The following is a 16,415-nucleotide window of genomic DNA, read 5'->3' on the forward strand; positions in this document are numbered from 1 at the left end:
AACCGCTGCTCACCAATGTGAGAAGTTGGCCTGGTATATGCTGCTCACTAGTTCTAGTGATCACCCTGTACCATGCCAAGCAACCCTTATTATGATTGGTTGTAAGTCAACCTGATAGACCAGCTATCCTAGTGGTAGCATGGATAAAGCAGTCTTAGGCTAAACTCTGTAAAGGCATGTGAAGCAAGCTGTTTTACCATACACAATCCCCTTGAATACCAAATGAAAGGACACCACACAGATATATATTGAAAATATATATATATTTATTTACTACAAAATCCCCTATACTCTGTATTAGCACAGAAGCAAATGCGTTAAAACAAAACACAGTTTAAATATACGAAAGTTGCACAATATGGATGAGCCCTAGGGGCCACCTAAACCGTATACTAAAATAGTGGTATAAAAACCACCAATAGGAAAGGAAAGAAGCCTATGGCCTGGGGAATCGCTGGAGCTGTTCGGGACTAGCAGTGATGAAGTCGGGAAAGGCCCGCGGGACTCGGGTGCAGCGCTTAAAGCGCACGCATGCACCAATGTAATGTCAATGGTGCGTAAAAGTTACAAAGTTAGTGTTTAAGGAACCTTCCGATGGACCTACAAGGACAAACCTTTAGACACAGTCACTAGAGGTGTATACCAGTGTGGGAACACCGGCGTTGCTGAGTTACCTCACCCACAGGAAGCGGGTGCACAGGTGCGAAGTAGTGTCGGGTTTCATCACGCAGGTCGATGGTGCTTGGAGCTGAAGATGCTGCAGGCGGGTCGTCGAGGAGAGATCTGGTGGATCCAAGGGTGGATCTGAAGAGCTGAAGACCTGAAAGCAGAGGGGACAATGTTCAAAGTCACTAGCCAGTGACTACCGTGGAGCCAGGATGGAACCAGGAAATGTCGGGTGCAAACAAGTGAAGATTGTCTCTGCAGCCACGTGGACACGAAGAGGTCAAGGACGTCCAGGCGTTGGTCAGGAGCAGTCCCACGAAGGCTCTCGCTGATGGCGGTGTCGGCAACTTGATTGGAGCAAACAGGCCTTGGCTAAAGCAAGCCACGCAGGAATCGATGCAAGCTTCTCACTCGGACCAGCAAGGTCAGAGCGGGTGCTCCTTTTCAGGGGAGCAAGGGCCAGTCTGGAGCAACCAGGCCAGTGGTGTTGTTTGTAGTTTTCGTTGCCATGATGGCCGCTAGCCACGTGGCAAGTGGCCGGGATGGCGCATTGAGTGGCGAAGTGCAAAAGGGCCCCACGCTGATCGTGAAGATGCTAGGGGGCTGATCTTCGGTGCAAACGCTGCTCGGTGTTAAGGCTTCTTAAACCCCAAAGCACAGCGTCGCGGGTGCCTCGGGTGCTGCGCAGTCAGCTTTTTGGGGGTCTTCCAAGAGGTCCAGGAACTGTGGATCGGGCTGTGAGATGTCTGGGAATCCAGGTCTTGTCAGGCTCTGGGCTCGGGCTCCGGCAGGAGGCGGCGGCAAAGCAGACGTCGAGTTGCTGGTTGGTGCCTGTATTCACAGGGTGGTCACTCCTTGGCCACAAGGGAGATTCTCTTCAGTCTTCTGTGCAGCACGAAGTCCAGTTTTCTTCTTAGTTTCAAGTCGAGTTCAGGATGATCTGAAGTTTTGGGACACAGCTCCTACTCCTATTCCAATTCTGGGGGCCGGATCACCTACTAGGTCCCTCCTCTGGGTGGGACCAGGAAGGAGGGTGGTTACACCCCCTTTCCTTTGTGCAGCTTCGCACCAAGACTGGGGCTGGAGAGCCCCAGTACCGGTTTGAACTGGCAAATGCACAGGGACACCTTGTGTGCCCCAGGCATGTCTGATTCTTTTTAGCCCTGTCCTACCCAATACACAAAACCCTGCCTGGGGTGGTGCTAGCACCTCCCAAGGCAGGAAACCCTTTGTCCAGGCCTCCCTCGCTGGAAGGACTCCCAGCAGCAGGAGGTCAGGCTTGTGTCTGTGGTGGCAGCATCCATTTTGTGATGCTGAGGCTCTGTTTACCTTTAACTGGGGTTCAGGTTAGGTACATGTCGTGTCCCTCTAGAAGGGTTGAATGCTACCCCTGTCGCCAGAACTGGCGAGGGGGTAGTATTCCAATTCGTATGACACCTTACTCGACATGTTTTGATAAAGCCAAACCAAAGATAGCATTTAACCGCGAGGTTCATAATGCACTTAAGAGTATATGGTACGGCAGTATCATGGAACAGCTAAAGGACGTGGTTTCGAAAGCTGCAGACAGGCTCAGCTCATGCTAGATCACCATCTCACATATTTCCAAGCACTCTGCCTCCAGGATTGATGAGGCCTTCCATAGGAGTGGCTGATAGGAACATATGTGCCCATTTTAAGTTAGATATAGGCATACTATACCTAAGCAAGAGGTGATTACACCAACTTGCCCCAGCTGAGTGATCAGCCAGTTGTGTCAAATATGGAGGCCAGGCCAGGGGTGGCACAATACGTGCTGCAGCCCCTGGTAGGCCTTGGAAGCACCTATGCCCTGGGTACCTGGGTACACTGTTACAGGGGCCAATAGGGTGAACCAGTTCCAATTTCGTAATGCACCTAAAGTGCATTGGCATTAATTTAGAGAGAGAACAGCAGGCTGTGGGTCTGATTAGCAGGCCCACAGCCACATTAAGTCATAAACCAGTGAAGCAAAAAGCAAAAATTTGGGGTGACCCTAGGATAGCAGACCCTACTCTCCTACACTCCCTATTACAACTTGTGCTGTCGCATCCTAATTGGACTGCTGACCTAGCAATGGAACCACCATTCCCTGCTGGTGGTGCAGCAGTCAGGGGTTATGTATTTTGCAGGTGGTGTTGCTGCGGCTCCCTCACGCATGTTACACGTTTAGGGATTGGCAGTGCCTCCATGAAAAGGGTGTTGGTGCTGAAACAAGGGGCGGTCCTACAGTGCCATGTGCCTTGTCAGCTTGGGCACTAGGGTTTCTGCACAGCATGGACTTTCAACTCCATGCCATGCAGGAACCCCGTGTGGTGTTCCAATTGTGGTGCCTCACTCAAAGGCACTGCCGCCTTTGAAAGAATCCGCACAGTCTACCATACCATTAAAACTCGTAATTTCGAAAAACAGAAATCTAATGATTTACCACAAATATTTTAGGACATATTTATTACTTTCTGTTTACAATAATATTGACGAATAGATCATTGAGAAAAGCGCCAGGGCTAGGGACCCCAAAAGAAAGCCATTTTGTTTTGTTAGAACTTGCCTATATTTTACGTTAGTGAACAAATTCTCAAAGAAGAAGAAAAGTTGTTGGAACATGGTAGGATGTATGTGAGAAAGATAATTGTTTTTTTATATACATAGGACTTCAAATTAAGTTTTGCTCTTTCTTAAATGATTGAAATTCCAGAGAAAATTATCACTACTGTCTTTGGAAGGATTGAAGTACATATTGACCTTACCAGGATTTCAATATGTGGCCTGTAGGTCACAGATGCCATCAACAGAAAGCATTTAGCCGTTTTGCCAACAAAGAGGAATGTACGAGATTTGAATGAAGTGGAGTGACTGTTCCTTGCCGCAAGCAAAACAAATACATCTTCAATTATATTTCTTTATATTGAAATATCAATATTGTTATTTTGTTCAAAGATCAGATATTTATGTGCTAAGACGCCACTCTACTTGAATTTATGGGTAGAGTGTTTTATTTGTGTTTGTTTTAATTGAGATTTGGGAAGAACTCCAACCAAAGTGGTGTACATGATAACAAGCTAAGGATAGGTGCAGAGTTTTTGTGTTATATCTAAATTATGTGAGGGTTCATGACTTGGATAATGGGAAGCTAAATGTTGTATGAAAGATACCGTTACAAGAGACATTATAAACCTGGGCAGGTTAGGTAGCAGTGGCATTACATCCTACATCCTTGACCAGGCACTTAAGTGGGCTGCATCCTTTTTCATCTAAAATAAATTGGCCATGATGACTGTTAGTAGTTGTTCAGGGCTCTTGGTCATGCATGTTGTAGATTCACTGAGCAGAGCTGGAAGTGTTTTACTCTCCTTCCTGGTATTCGTTTTCTGTGCTGAGGGTTGCACAGTGGGCAGTCTACCACTATCACCTACCATTTTTTTCAATGTAGGAGGAACCCGTCTATTGGTTTGCTGTTGGTTCATTTCATGCCTTACTTGGGTCTCATTTGAATGGCCACATCACACTCTGTGACAGATCAAATCTATTGGCATTCCAATGTTCATCATTTAATTTGTATTTACAAAACATCTCTGCTGAACCACTTGACTTGTCTTTAGTATACTCCTTAGGTTTCCTAAAAGCCAGCTTCTCTAGAATAAAGATGTTTTTCTTGAAGTTTGCCCTGCTGCTTTGCATATCTTGTGTGGAGGCATTGAATCAGGATAGGTCTTCATTCTGGAAGGGTTGTGAAGTTAGTGCAACATGCTTAACAGCAAATGAATGATCAGTGAGCATGGACGTAAACACCAGGTTTAGACATTGGCCCCTATATGTGTGGGAAACAACCTTTACAACGCAACTTTTACAATGCACTACCATTACAACGAAACTTTTACAACGCAAAAACTTTTACAACGCATACCATTACAACGCATGTTTTACAACGCAAGTACCTTTACAACGCATACCATTACAACGTAAGTATTGGTAAGTATATAATTATATTTTAAATGTTACATGTTTGGGTTTTTTAAGGGGTATTTTTAGGGTTCAGGGTCAGTTTGGGGTTTTTTAAGGGGTATTTTTAGGGTTCAGGGTCAGTTTTTAGTTTTTGGGTAAAGGGGTATTTTTAGGGTTCTGGGTCAGTTTTTAGTTTTTGGGTAAAGGGGTATTTTTAGGGAACAGGGTCAGTTTTCAGTTTTTGGGTAAAGGGGTATTTTTTAAGCATGGGCGGATTTTGCGTATCCACGATTCGCGGATTTGCGTATTCACGGATCGTGGATCCGCAAAATCCGCGGATTTTGTGGATCGGCGGATTTGGGGTGGGGCTTCCATGCCAGGACCATCGTGCCAGATTGAACCCTGCCCTTCATATTTATTCAAGAAGACGCCACCGTTTTGTGCCATACCTCTACTCAACTGGAGTACTTTCTACTGGCTGTGAGATAGTTCTCAACGATCCTGAGACATTTTATCTCAGGCTTCACAGCTTTTGGAAGAAAAGGCGGTGGTTGAACAACACCTTGTGTAGAGGCCATGACAGTTTGAATACATAAAACTATATTGAGGTCAGTAGCTTGACAATGTGCGGAGTAAGGAAAAAAAATAAACACACATTATCCGAATATGCAAATGCCTATAAAACGTAGAACACTCAAGAAGTTTGAGCCCTGCAGGAAGCTGCTCTGCTTCACGATCTGTGGCTGAGCATCAGTAACCCTTTCTGGCACTCAAAATGGCTGCACACTGGTGCAACGAGCTGACATCATCCAACGGGTGTACCCTCCAAGCTACAATGAGCCTTGGAAGACCTTACAGCGACCAGGTGTGTGTTACTATGCAATCGCGCCGAAGGGCGCAGGGGTCCCTTGAGTGAGCTATCATATTGGCTAAATGGCGGGAAGACGGTGCACACCTCGAGTGTGTGGGCGGGGCCAAACGGACGGGGCTTCCATGCGAGTGCACATGCCTCTTGTGTGTATAAAAGGTCAGAGACCGATCAGAGCAGCAGATAAAGATACAGAAGCTCCTGGCCACAGGAACAGCACGAGGATTGCGCTCGTGAAAGTCAAGGATGCAAAGGCCTATGTCCAGCATCACAGCTGATTTTCGCTGGTATATCTGGGAAGAAGGCACATCTGCCCAGCCTTGACAACGCTCACGATTGTTTTTGGGGCCGATGAATGAGTCACTGAATTTAAGCTTCAACTAGGGCACATGCTTAACTGATATCTGTAAGTGCTTGCGGTTGAGGTTTAATTTTTGTGCCAGGACCGTCGTGCCAGAATGAACCCTGCCCTTCATATTTATTCAAGAAGACGCCACCGTTTTGTGCCTGTTGTAACTAATTTACGATGGCGCCGGCAAGCTGCCAGCGCCATCCTAAAATAGTTACTAAATTAGCTTCAACAGGAAGCTCTAATTGATAAAATAAAGCAGGCGCTCGAGCCCCTGCTTTATCTTATCTATTAGAGCTTCCTGTTGAAGCTAATTAAGTAACTATTTTAGGATGCGCTGGTAGCTTGCCGGCGCCATCGTAAATTAGTTACAACAGGCCAGCAAGGCTTGAACTTTTGACCGAGGAATCCGCCGCTCGCGGATTGCAAATTTTCGGTAAATTCGCGAGAGTTCGCGGATCGCGAATTTACCGAAAATTTTGATCTCATGCTTAGTATTTTTAGGGTTCAGGGTCAGTTTTCAGTTTTTGGGTAAAGGGGTATTTTTAGGGTTCAGGGTCAGTTTTCAGTTTTTGGGTAAAGGGGTATTTTTAGGGTTCAGGGTCAGTTTTCAGTTTTTGGGTAAAGGGGTATTTTTAGGGTTCAGGGTCAGTTTTCAGTTTTTGGGTAAAGGGTTTTTTTTAGGGTTGAGGGTCAGTTTGGGGTTTTTGGGGTACAGGGGTATTTTTAGGGTTCAGGGTCAATTTTGGGTTTTTGGGGTACTGGGGTATTTTTAGGGTTCAGGGAAAGTTTTGGGTTTTGGGGGTACAGGGGTATTTTTAGGGTTCAGGGTCATTTTGGGGTGTTCGGGGTGCAGGGGTACAGGGTAAAACAAAAAAAATGTAAATTCATTTAATTAAATTAAAATAAATTATATTAATTTCAATTAATTTAAAATAAAAAAAATAATATATACTTACCAATACTTACGTTGTAATGGTATGCGTTGTAAAGGTACTTGCGTTGTAAAAACATGCGTTGTAATGGTATGCGTTGTAAAAGTTTTTGCGTTGTAAAAAATTTGTTGTAATGGTATGCGTTGTAAAAGTATGCGTTGTAACGTCATACATCCATATGTGTGGGTTGCTGATAGTTGTTCAAACTGCAGTACATACCCGATTTCAATTAGTTCAGCTATCAGGTTGTCATCGAGTCCACTTACTCACATGCTGAGCTCACCTGCTATTGGGATCTTGAGCTACGGTCAGTTGGTGCAACATCGGTTCTAAAATGTTCTTGAGAAATTTGAATTGCATCCTTCAATTCTAATAATTGCAATAACGAATAACTAATAATCTATTTGAGTCAGATTATTATTTTATGACCATATTATAAGTTGGGACAAATGTAACCATCAACCTAAGATGCCCATATTTAAATAGCTCAGGCCAACAGAGATGTGTTATGCTCCATCAATCTCAAACAAATATTAGGTGCATGGCTTTGCCGCGTTGCATGATGGCCGCATAGTGCACAAGCTCTTCCGGTAATCCAAATTCCAGTAAAGTCCAGCGACCATGGAGCCCATCTAGCTACATCACTGACGGCGTGGGGCACTGTGCCGCCAGCATTGCCAAGAAATGGCATGGACCCCTCGTGGCCAGGCCACCTTGAGTGCAAGAAACTGATGGAGGAGCGGAGTGGTGATTGCGGCCTGCGGGGGCCTACCAGCCGAGGACTTTCCCTGCTGTAACAACAGAGGCTGGCTTGTATCGGGGCTCCACTGAGAAACGAGTCCGGGGACCTTCCGATCGGCAGGGGCTGGTTGAACTAGTGAGCATGCATACCCACAGCGGTGCTAGAAACTCAATCCAGCCCACCCAGCACCATCCTGTGGGGGACCTACCCGAAGGCCCGGTGGCCATCTTCATCTGAGGTCTATCCGGCCTTGGCATTGAAGGTGGAGTGCCCTGCGTGAATACCGGGGAAGGACAGAGTGCAGACCCCATGGCAGTAACTGCCCTGGACGGGTGCACCTGAAGGTAGTAGTCCACCTGGGTGGAGGGTGCACCCAGTCAGGGTAGCCTATCCAACATGGGCGCTGCGGGTCGGGCCCTGGTGATGAGACGGACAGTGGAGCGACTGCTTGCGGGGCTGGTGTACGTTTGCGGCCCGGTGGCACCTAAACTGCAGCAGGGATAGAGGCAGGACTGTATCAAGGACCAACTTGAAGACTGACTGGGGAGCTGCCTGAAACACCCCCTGAAGAAACCCGAGAACTATTGGGGTCTTGTGGCTACCATGGAGCCAGCAGACCTGACAAATCTAACTATCTGATGTGACACTGACGGAGCAATCCAATGGAAGTGAAATCTTCCTGCATAGACACACGCTGCGACCCAGTAGCTCCCTATGACCAGATCCCACGGTAGGAGGCAACGGGGGGGGTTGCTGGGAGCCATCACCCTAGTGGCCATGGCACACATGGCTGGATCGCACCTCCCTCCCTGAATCTCAGACTCTGTCCTCACTGCACTGCTTTCATGGAAGGTACTCAATCTGTTTGTGGTCCCGGTGGTCGAGAGCCCTGGCGCCACCGGTAATGAAGGTTAGAGGTGGTGATGTGCCCTGGATAGCTGCTGCCCCCCATCGTCAACTTGTAATTCTTGCGCACGGGAGTTTCCAATTCAGGGCTGGTTGTCCCCCGAGCACCAGCCGGCCCACTCCCACCCACAACCATGGACAAGCCAGAAGGGAGACAATCTAAACTCTCCTTGGAGAAGAAATGCAGCATCAGGCAGGCAGAGCTCGAAGTGGAAAAGGGTACCACCTCACCCTCTCCGGTAGACACCGAGGAGCAGGAACTAGACCTGAAAACATCTTGCTGGGGGTAAAATCCAGCTTGAAGAGCATTGATGCTAAACTGAACCTGCTCACTGCAGGCCTGGACAGAGTGAAAAACAGAGTTGAAGCCCACGACTCCCGGCTAGACCACATAGAAACACGCGCGGGTGAAACGGAGAACAACCATAATGCTTCTTCCAAATGCCTTTTACGCATGGACAAATTATTGGATTTGATTAAACAAAAGAACAAAGACCTTGTGGCCCGATCGAGGCGTAACAACCTCCGGGTTATGGGGGTGCCGGAATCAACAGCAATCTCAAGAATGGAAGACTCTATAGGGACAATGCTGCTGGACCTCTTCTGTCCAAAACTGTATGAAGTTTTCATTGTTGAGAGAGCCCTCATACATAGGACCTCATCAAACAGGCTATCTTGAAGCTTTTGGCATTGTGCTAGCTTTGTTTGCCCTAAGTTGGCAGGGTATGCCCTAACATGGGTCCCTTGCTCACTTTGCCACTAGAGTCACTAGAGGTACCCAGAAACCGGTCCCAGGATGCTTGTTTCTGGTTCAGGGAAGATATGGCTTGGCAATTCAGGCTGGACTGTTCCCATGAGTCATAGGGTCAAGACTAAATTGCATATAGCTGTGTCTGAACTGGGGTGGGGAAGTGAGCTAAAGAACGATGATGTATTTAACCCAGATTTGTGTTTGGGGGTGAGTGTCTGAAAGGTTTCAGTGCTCCGGTCATCATCTCCTTTTGTTTGCTTTGTTCGCCCTAAGTTGGCAGGGTATACCCAGACGTGGGTCCCTTGCTCACTTTGCCACTGGATTTAAGCAATCCTGGCTGATGAGTCCTGTTAGCCTGAAACCAGTCCCAGGATGTTTGTTTCCAGTTCAGGGAAGACATGGCTTGGCAGTTCAGGCTGAACTTCTCCCATGAGGCACAAGGTCAAGGCTGATTTGCATATAGCTGTGTCTGACCTGGGGTGGCGAAGTGATCTAAAGAACAATGATGGATTCAACCCAGATCTTTGACTGGGGATGAGTGTCTGAAAAGTTTCAGTGCTCCGTCCATCATCTCCTGGTGTTTGCTTTGTTCACCGTAAGTTCACAGGGTATGCCCAGACATGGGTCCCTTGCTCACTTTGCCAATGGATTTAAGCTAGCCTAGCTGATGAGGGTTGTTAGCCCAATACCAATCCCAGGAGGCTTGTTTCGGTCCAGTTAATACAAGGCTTGGCAGTTCAGGCTAGAACGTCCCAATGAGGCACAGGGTCAAGACTGATTTGCATACAGCTGTGTCTGGTCTGGGGGGATTAAGTGAGCAAAAGAATGAGGATCTGTGACTGAGGGTGAGTTTCTGAAAAGTTTCAGCGCTCCGTCCATCATCTCCTTGTGTTTGCTCTGGAATAGATGATGATGGTGCTAATCTGTCAGTGGGAGGCTAATGCCCTCGCTAACAATTTTCTGATTTGTTTCTTCAGGCTTTTTCTTGAACCGCGTCCTACTAGGTTGTCAGTTGTACTTTGTTTGTGTGAGGAGGACGCTGGGTTGTACTAAAGATGCTGGACTGCTCTGCAATGCTCTTTGCGTCTTTGCGCCTGAGGGCTCTGCTCTCCATAGTCTACAATCGACCATCCAGCCCTATTTGGCGGGTTATTCCAAGCGGAGACTCCACTCGCCCCAGTGATAATTTCCAAATGTTGCAGTTATGGGAAAGGGTATCTCAACCTTTTTGGGGGGTTGGAGTGGGAGGGGGAGGGTTGGGATGGAAGGGGCTTTAGTTCTTCAGTTTATTGAGGTTTGTTTAATGCATCTCATAAATGTTAGCTTTCTGATGCGCATGTGCATCTCTCCCAAAAACACCAACCCAGGCGGGAACACAGCCCACAATACTACCTGTACACTGCAGCACCCCCCCCGAATCCCCACCCACTGTGGCAGCCATTGGCTTATGGGACAAAGATTGACAGTGTAGCCTCAGTTAAGCTTATAACATGGAACATCAAGGGTCTAAATGAGGCCTGGTACATGCTTACTTGAATAGCCACAAGATAGATGTTGGCTTAATTCAAGAGACCCACCTTGTTAGCCACGATCGCGCTCCGCTGCTCACCAGGGGTTGGAGCACATGCTATTCAGCCACATATTCTAATTAAACAAGGGGAGTCTGTATACTTCTCCGCAAGGACCTGGCCTGGACTACTAAACAGCGATGGGCGGTAAATGTTTCTGATAGGCACACTATGCAATCACCCCATAACCCTTGCAACAGTCTACTGCTCCAATGGGGATGATCCAGCATTTTTTTACCAATGTCTGGCATTTGATTGCCGGTACCAAACCACGGACAACAATCTGGTGCGGTGACTTTAATGTTCAACTGATAGATGAACTGGACAAGGCGGACAGTTCCAGGTGACCCCAACCCCAAGCCGCTTCGACTCTGGCCACCATTGTTGCTGACAATCACCTTATGGGCATTTGGCGAGACACAGACCATAATGTGGGTGAGGGTATATATTTTTCCTTACAACACTGAGCATGGTCCAGAATAGATTACTGGTTGGTCACCAGAGAAATGCTCCTGTGGTGACCAATGGTCACTCATTTGCCTAACACACTTTCGGATCACGGTCCCGTGCAATTGACCCTTCAACCCTCTAATGCGCTTCCAAACACCTTATCATGGTGATTGCCCCCTGGCACTCTCAGAGACTCTGTCTTCAGGGAAGAGATACACGTATCCATTCAAGATTACTTTGAGCACAATACTGGGTCAGTCCGCTCCCCGCTATACTTTGGGAAGCCTTTAAGGCAGGTATCCGAGGCGTGTGCTTAACCAAACAACATGGCCTCCTTAAATCTATACGTGGTACAATCACAGAGCTTGAAACTGACATCTCCGCACTCGAAGCACGGTTTAATAGCTCTGGCGACCCTTATACCTTGGTCAGCATACTCAAAAAGATGTCAGCATATCAAGAGGAGGCACCGCGGGAAGTTATGTTCTTGGGCAAGGTGACCCAGGTGCACTGTTATGGAGAGGGAGATCACCCTAGAAAAACTTTAGCCCAAATGCTTCAAAAACCGTATGCCGCATCCCAGATGGCCAACACCATTTCTCCACCCAGAATTGTTGGGAATCATGGGCGACTTCTTCACACGTCTCTACTCCACTGCCCAGATGATGATGCCCCCAGATCTCCAGGCCTACCTTGATACCATTGAGTTGGTGTGGCAATTGGTCTCTCAACAGGAGTTTCTGGACTCTCCTGTCTTGGCTGAGGAGGTCCAACAAGCAATCACTGAGCTTCCCTCAGACAAAGCCCATGGATTAGATGGGCTTACAGCTGCCTTATTTAAAGAATATTGAGATATCCTAGCTCCAAAGGTTCTAGACGTCTTTCAGGATGTGTTGGAAGCAGGCTTGCTCCCTTCTTCTATGCGTGAGGCGGGAATCTTTACCATCCTCAAATCAGAAAAATCTGCTCATTATTGTGACTCCTACAACCCGCGTCACACATGAATATCTACAATAAAATATTCACAAAGGTTTTAGCAAACAGACTGCAACTCCTGCTCCCAGTGATGATCAGACCCGATCATTCAGGATTTATTATGGGCCTTTCCACAACTCACAAACACCAGACTATGTTTTCAGTTATGCATTACTAGCATCCCCAAACCCCTGCGGGAGCTGAGCTGCTTGATGCCACATTAGCCTTTAACACTCGGGAGTGGAGCTATCTGTTGCCGCTGCTGGACAGAATGGGCCTCGGCCTTAACTTCCTTGCACAGATCCGTCTTCTGTATACCCTGCCCACTGCCTGGTTGTGGAGAACCACAGCCTTAAGGCCCGGCAGCGCAGGGTACGCCTGAAATCCCCGGTATTCACCTGCCTTGTCAGAAACAGAGACAAGGACTCTTCGTCTGGCATAGAAGATAGTATTTATTAGCTGCAGCTAGTACAGAGGTCTTAGAAGTCGTTAATAAAACGAGGTTCAAAAGAGACTGCCACTTAACTCCGTGGCACACAGGTTTTTATACGGTACAATACAATGCAAAATGCAATCACACAAAAACATGAGACATAGGCAAACATTATAAACAATGCTTTAAGTCTAAAGCAACTCAAGTTTCCCGGTTATGTTTGTCACTCTACCCCTTAAGCAAATTACAAATGAATCCACACAATTCGATTTACGATTAGAGAAAACACAGCTGTATGTTTTAGAAGGACAGTCGTGAAACAGGAGAATGCATGAGACATGTAGCGAAGGACAGCAGATAAGATAACTTAAAGGAAAGAATGGTGTAAACCAACAAACAGTCCGGACGGGCATTAATCAGCTCAGACAGGAATTAGTGTACTCGGCCAGACCCTGACACTTGTTAGTAAACATAGGCAAGGAAGTCACCTAAAACGTGAATGCAGAAACGACAAAAACATCGCGTTCGCCGCGCTGCCTGAGTGAGGGCAACATAAGATGGCGGCGTCTACAAAATGGAGGCTGAGCACGAACGAATTCGTAATTTATCGAACCTCAGACCCTCCTTTTGTTATTACTCAGGCAAAAACAAACCAACTCATGCTAATCTAAGTCGGAATCAGCATCGATGTTCATAAAATCCTCAAGCTGTTGCTGCACCATCATCCTAATATTCTCTGTCTTCTGAGTTGCAGGTTGTGGAACACATAAAGTAGCCAGTAGGCCACAAACTGCGGGACCACATTGAACACACAGACAACAAGAGAATATGATGGCCTAAATTGCTCCAAGGAATGTTAAGATCTTCCATCCCCAAGTTGACAATATTTCCCAAAACCATCCCATAAGAGACCAATCCCCTTCGTCCTTATGAATCGACTCGAAGATGGTATGCAATTTGGAAATGGGTTGGTATACTGCCGGAGCATCATCTAGAATATAAATGCAGCAGCTAGATCCGATCAATCTACAGACACCTCCTCGGTCTTCTAAGATCACATCTAGCGCAATCCGATTTTGCAACGTAATAAGACGGTCAGCCTGAAGCTCTGCTGTAATGTTACCTATCGCACCTGCAGTAACATTAATAGTGGTCTCAACTACAAGCACCAATTGCCTGATGTTTCTGCTGTTAACCATTGGGCCCCAAAAGGGAAGGAATCCTTTAAGGAAGTCTCCTCCCTCTTGTGCTACCGTGTCCTTGGCATCGACTATACCTCGGCTATATCTAACTCTGTGGTGGTCTGACGGAGCCGTATATGTAGGGGAAGAAGGAAAGCTATGTAACAGGTTCCAGAAAAGTTAGAAGGGAGCCAAGTGTAAGCTCTATCTTTACAAACAAAATATGTTCCTTCAGACGGAACCAGCGGAGGGAAATCAGAGGACGAGAAAATGTAGGTATACAAATAATTCTGCTTGTTGTCAGCTTTCTTGCTGTTGTCTTGGAGACAAAAGTTACCTTGATGGGGTACAGTCCATACAGGAGAAGACTCACCCTTTTTAGTTTTGTCATCAAGGCTAGAAACATAGTGGGTAACATTCCATCCTTCATAAGCTCTTTTCTCATCCAACGGAATCTTGCTATTTTCTACAATCTTAGCCATCACCACTATACCTTTAATCAAAGAGCTGTGGCTGAAATCCAATACATTCCAAGAAGTCTTTACAGGGCTTCTGAGTCTGTTGTGGTATGCGGCCGAAAACATAGTCAGGTAAGCCCAAGCTGAACCTTCATATGAGAAAGGAAGAACCAAATATGGCATCCCCTTTCGTGTATTGTGTGGCATAAGACCGCACACCCAACAGTCAGTCATATTAATAGCCAACTGGTGTTGGTGTAACAACTGAATAAACGTATTATTCATATATTCAGCTCTCCTTATCTGTTCATGAGGGGGTAGAGCATGCATTTTATGCGAAAAGACAGAAAGACGAGAGGGCAAAGAAGTTGTGGAGTTGGCAACATTTCTTGGGTGTAGAACATGTACAATCCAACCTATGCAGGCTAATAAAATACACAAAAACATAAAAATACACAAAGTTACGCCAAATCGACTACGCAATAATTTACAATATTTCAATCTCATTTCCTGCTTCCTACTTTCCCTACCTATAATTGTTGTACCATCCATCTTTATCTAAAAAAAAATGTCGCTCACGGCAATCTTCCTCAATCACTCAGCTACTCACTTCTGTATATCCTGAGGCACTAGCCACTTACTAAAAGAACGAAAAAAAAAAAAAACAGGTTACAGTCTGAGTCTCCTACCGTGACCCTGCGACGGAGACAGATGGCACATCTAATACTAAATACCATAAAAAAAATGTCTCCGGGCAATAAAAAAAAGTGTTCAAAGTGTTCAGTTCCTTTGGCCAGCTCTCGGCCTCAGATTGTAGCGGGTTTTGCTCGGCACAGTCTGGTCCTTAAACAGAGTCTTTGGATTCGTAGTGTCTATTCGAAGATGCGCAGGCACAGCGGCTTGAAGAATGTCGTCATCCACTTTCTCAGACTGAGTTCCATAAATTTGAGCATCAGTGAAAGGCACAAAACAAGGGACCGCTGCAGTATCCGATTCCCTTACACCACTGCGAATCCACTGGTCGAAGGGTAATGGCAATGGCACCCTCTTACAGTGCACTCCATGCACCCAGTTCCGTTTGCCGACCACTTTCACAGCTGTGCGGGTGAAGAGCAAAACTTGCGTAGGCGCGGACCAACGAGGCTCCAGATTCTTAGTCCATTGAAAGTTTTTGACGCAGACCCAGTCACCGGGCAAAATAGTTTGACCTGGGTCTGTGGAGGCCTCTGGCAAAGCACTTTGTACCTATTGACGAATACCACTTAATTTAGTAGTCAAGTCATGTAAATAGTCAATTAACAGAGGATATGGTATGTCAGAGTATTTCTTGGGACGAGGGACACCCCAAATATTAGCTGGGCGTCCGAATACCACTTCATATGAGCTAAGTCCCATACCAGAGTGCACAGTAGTTCTGGTTGACAAAAGAGCTAGGGGCAAGGCATCAGGCCAAGCAAGACCCGTACTGGCTTGAATCTTAGCTAGTTTAAGCTTGAGTGTACCATTATACCACTCAACCAAACCCGCTGACTGTGGATGGTTTGCCGCATGGAACTTCTGTCTAATACCAAGACCAGAACACACTTTCTGCAAAATTTGATCCACAAATTCACTTCCATTGTCACTCCAGAAAATTTGCGGCAAACCAAACCTGGGGAAGAACTCTTTAAGCAACCCTTTAGCAGTTGACAGAGCAGTGTTATCTTTCAAGGGGTAGGCCTCTATCCAGCGGGAAAAGGCACATACCACCACCAGAACATACTTAAGGTTGTTGCATCGATCCATATGAATGTAATCGATCTGCAACACCTCAAAAGGATATGACGGGGGAGCAAAATGACTTGCCGGAGTTGGGGTACCCTTTGCTGGGTTATGCATTAGACAAACAATACAATGCTTAACCACATTCTCTGCACATTTCGGAATTCCTTCATTCTGCCACATAGGAGCCAAAAGTTTACAAATGCCTTTTGCACTAATGTGAGCTGGACCATGAGCCATAGTCACAACCGGCAATACATAAGCGTCCGGTAATAACCATCGCTGATGTTCCGACAATTCCGTCCAACAACCCATCAAATCTAACATTCCCGTACTTTCTTTCCACGTTCTCAATTCCTTCTCAGTAGCCTCTCCCTGAATCGTTTTCACACTCTCAATCGTGTCTTCA

This window comes from Lissotriton helveticus, chromosome 5_1 (assembly GCF_964261635.1).
Source record: "Lissotriton helveticus chromosome 5_1, aLisHel1.1, whole genome shotgun sequence".
NCBI lineage: Eukaryota > Metazoa > Chordata > Amphibia > Caudata > Salamandridae > Lissotriton > Lissotriton helveticus.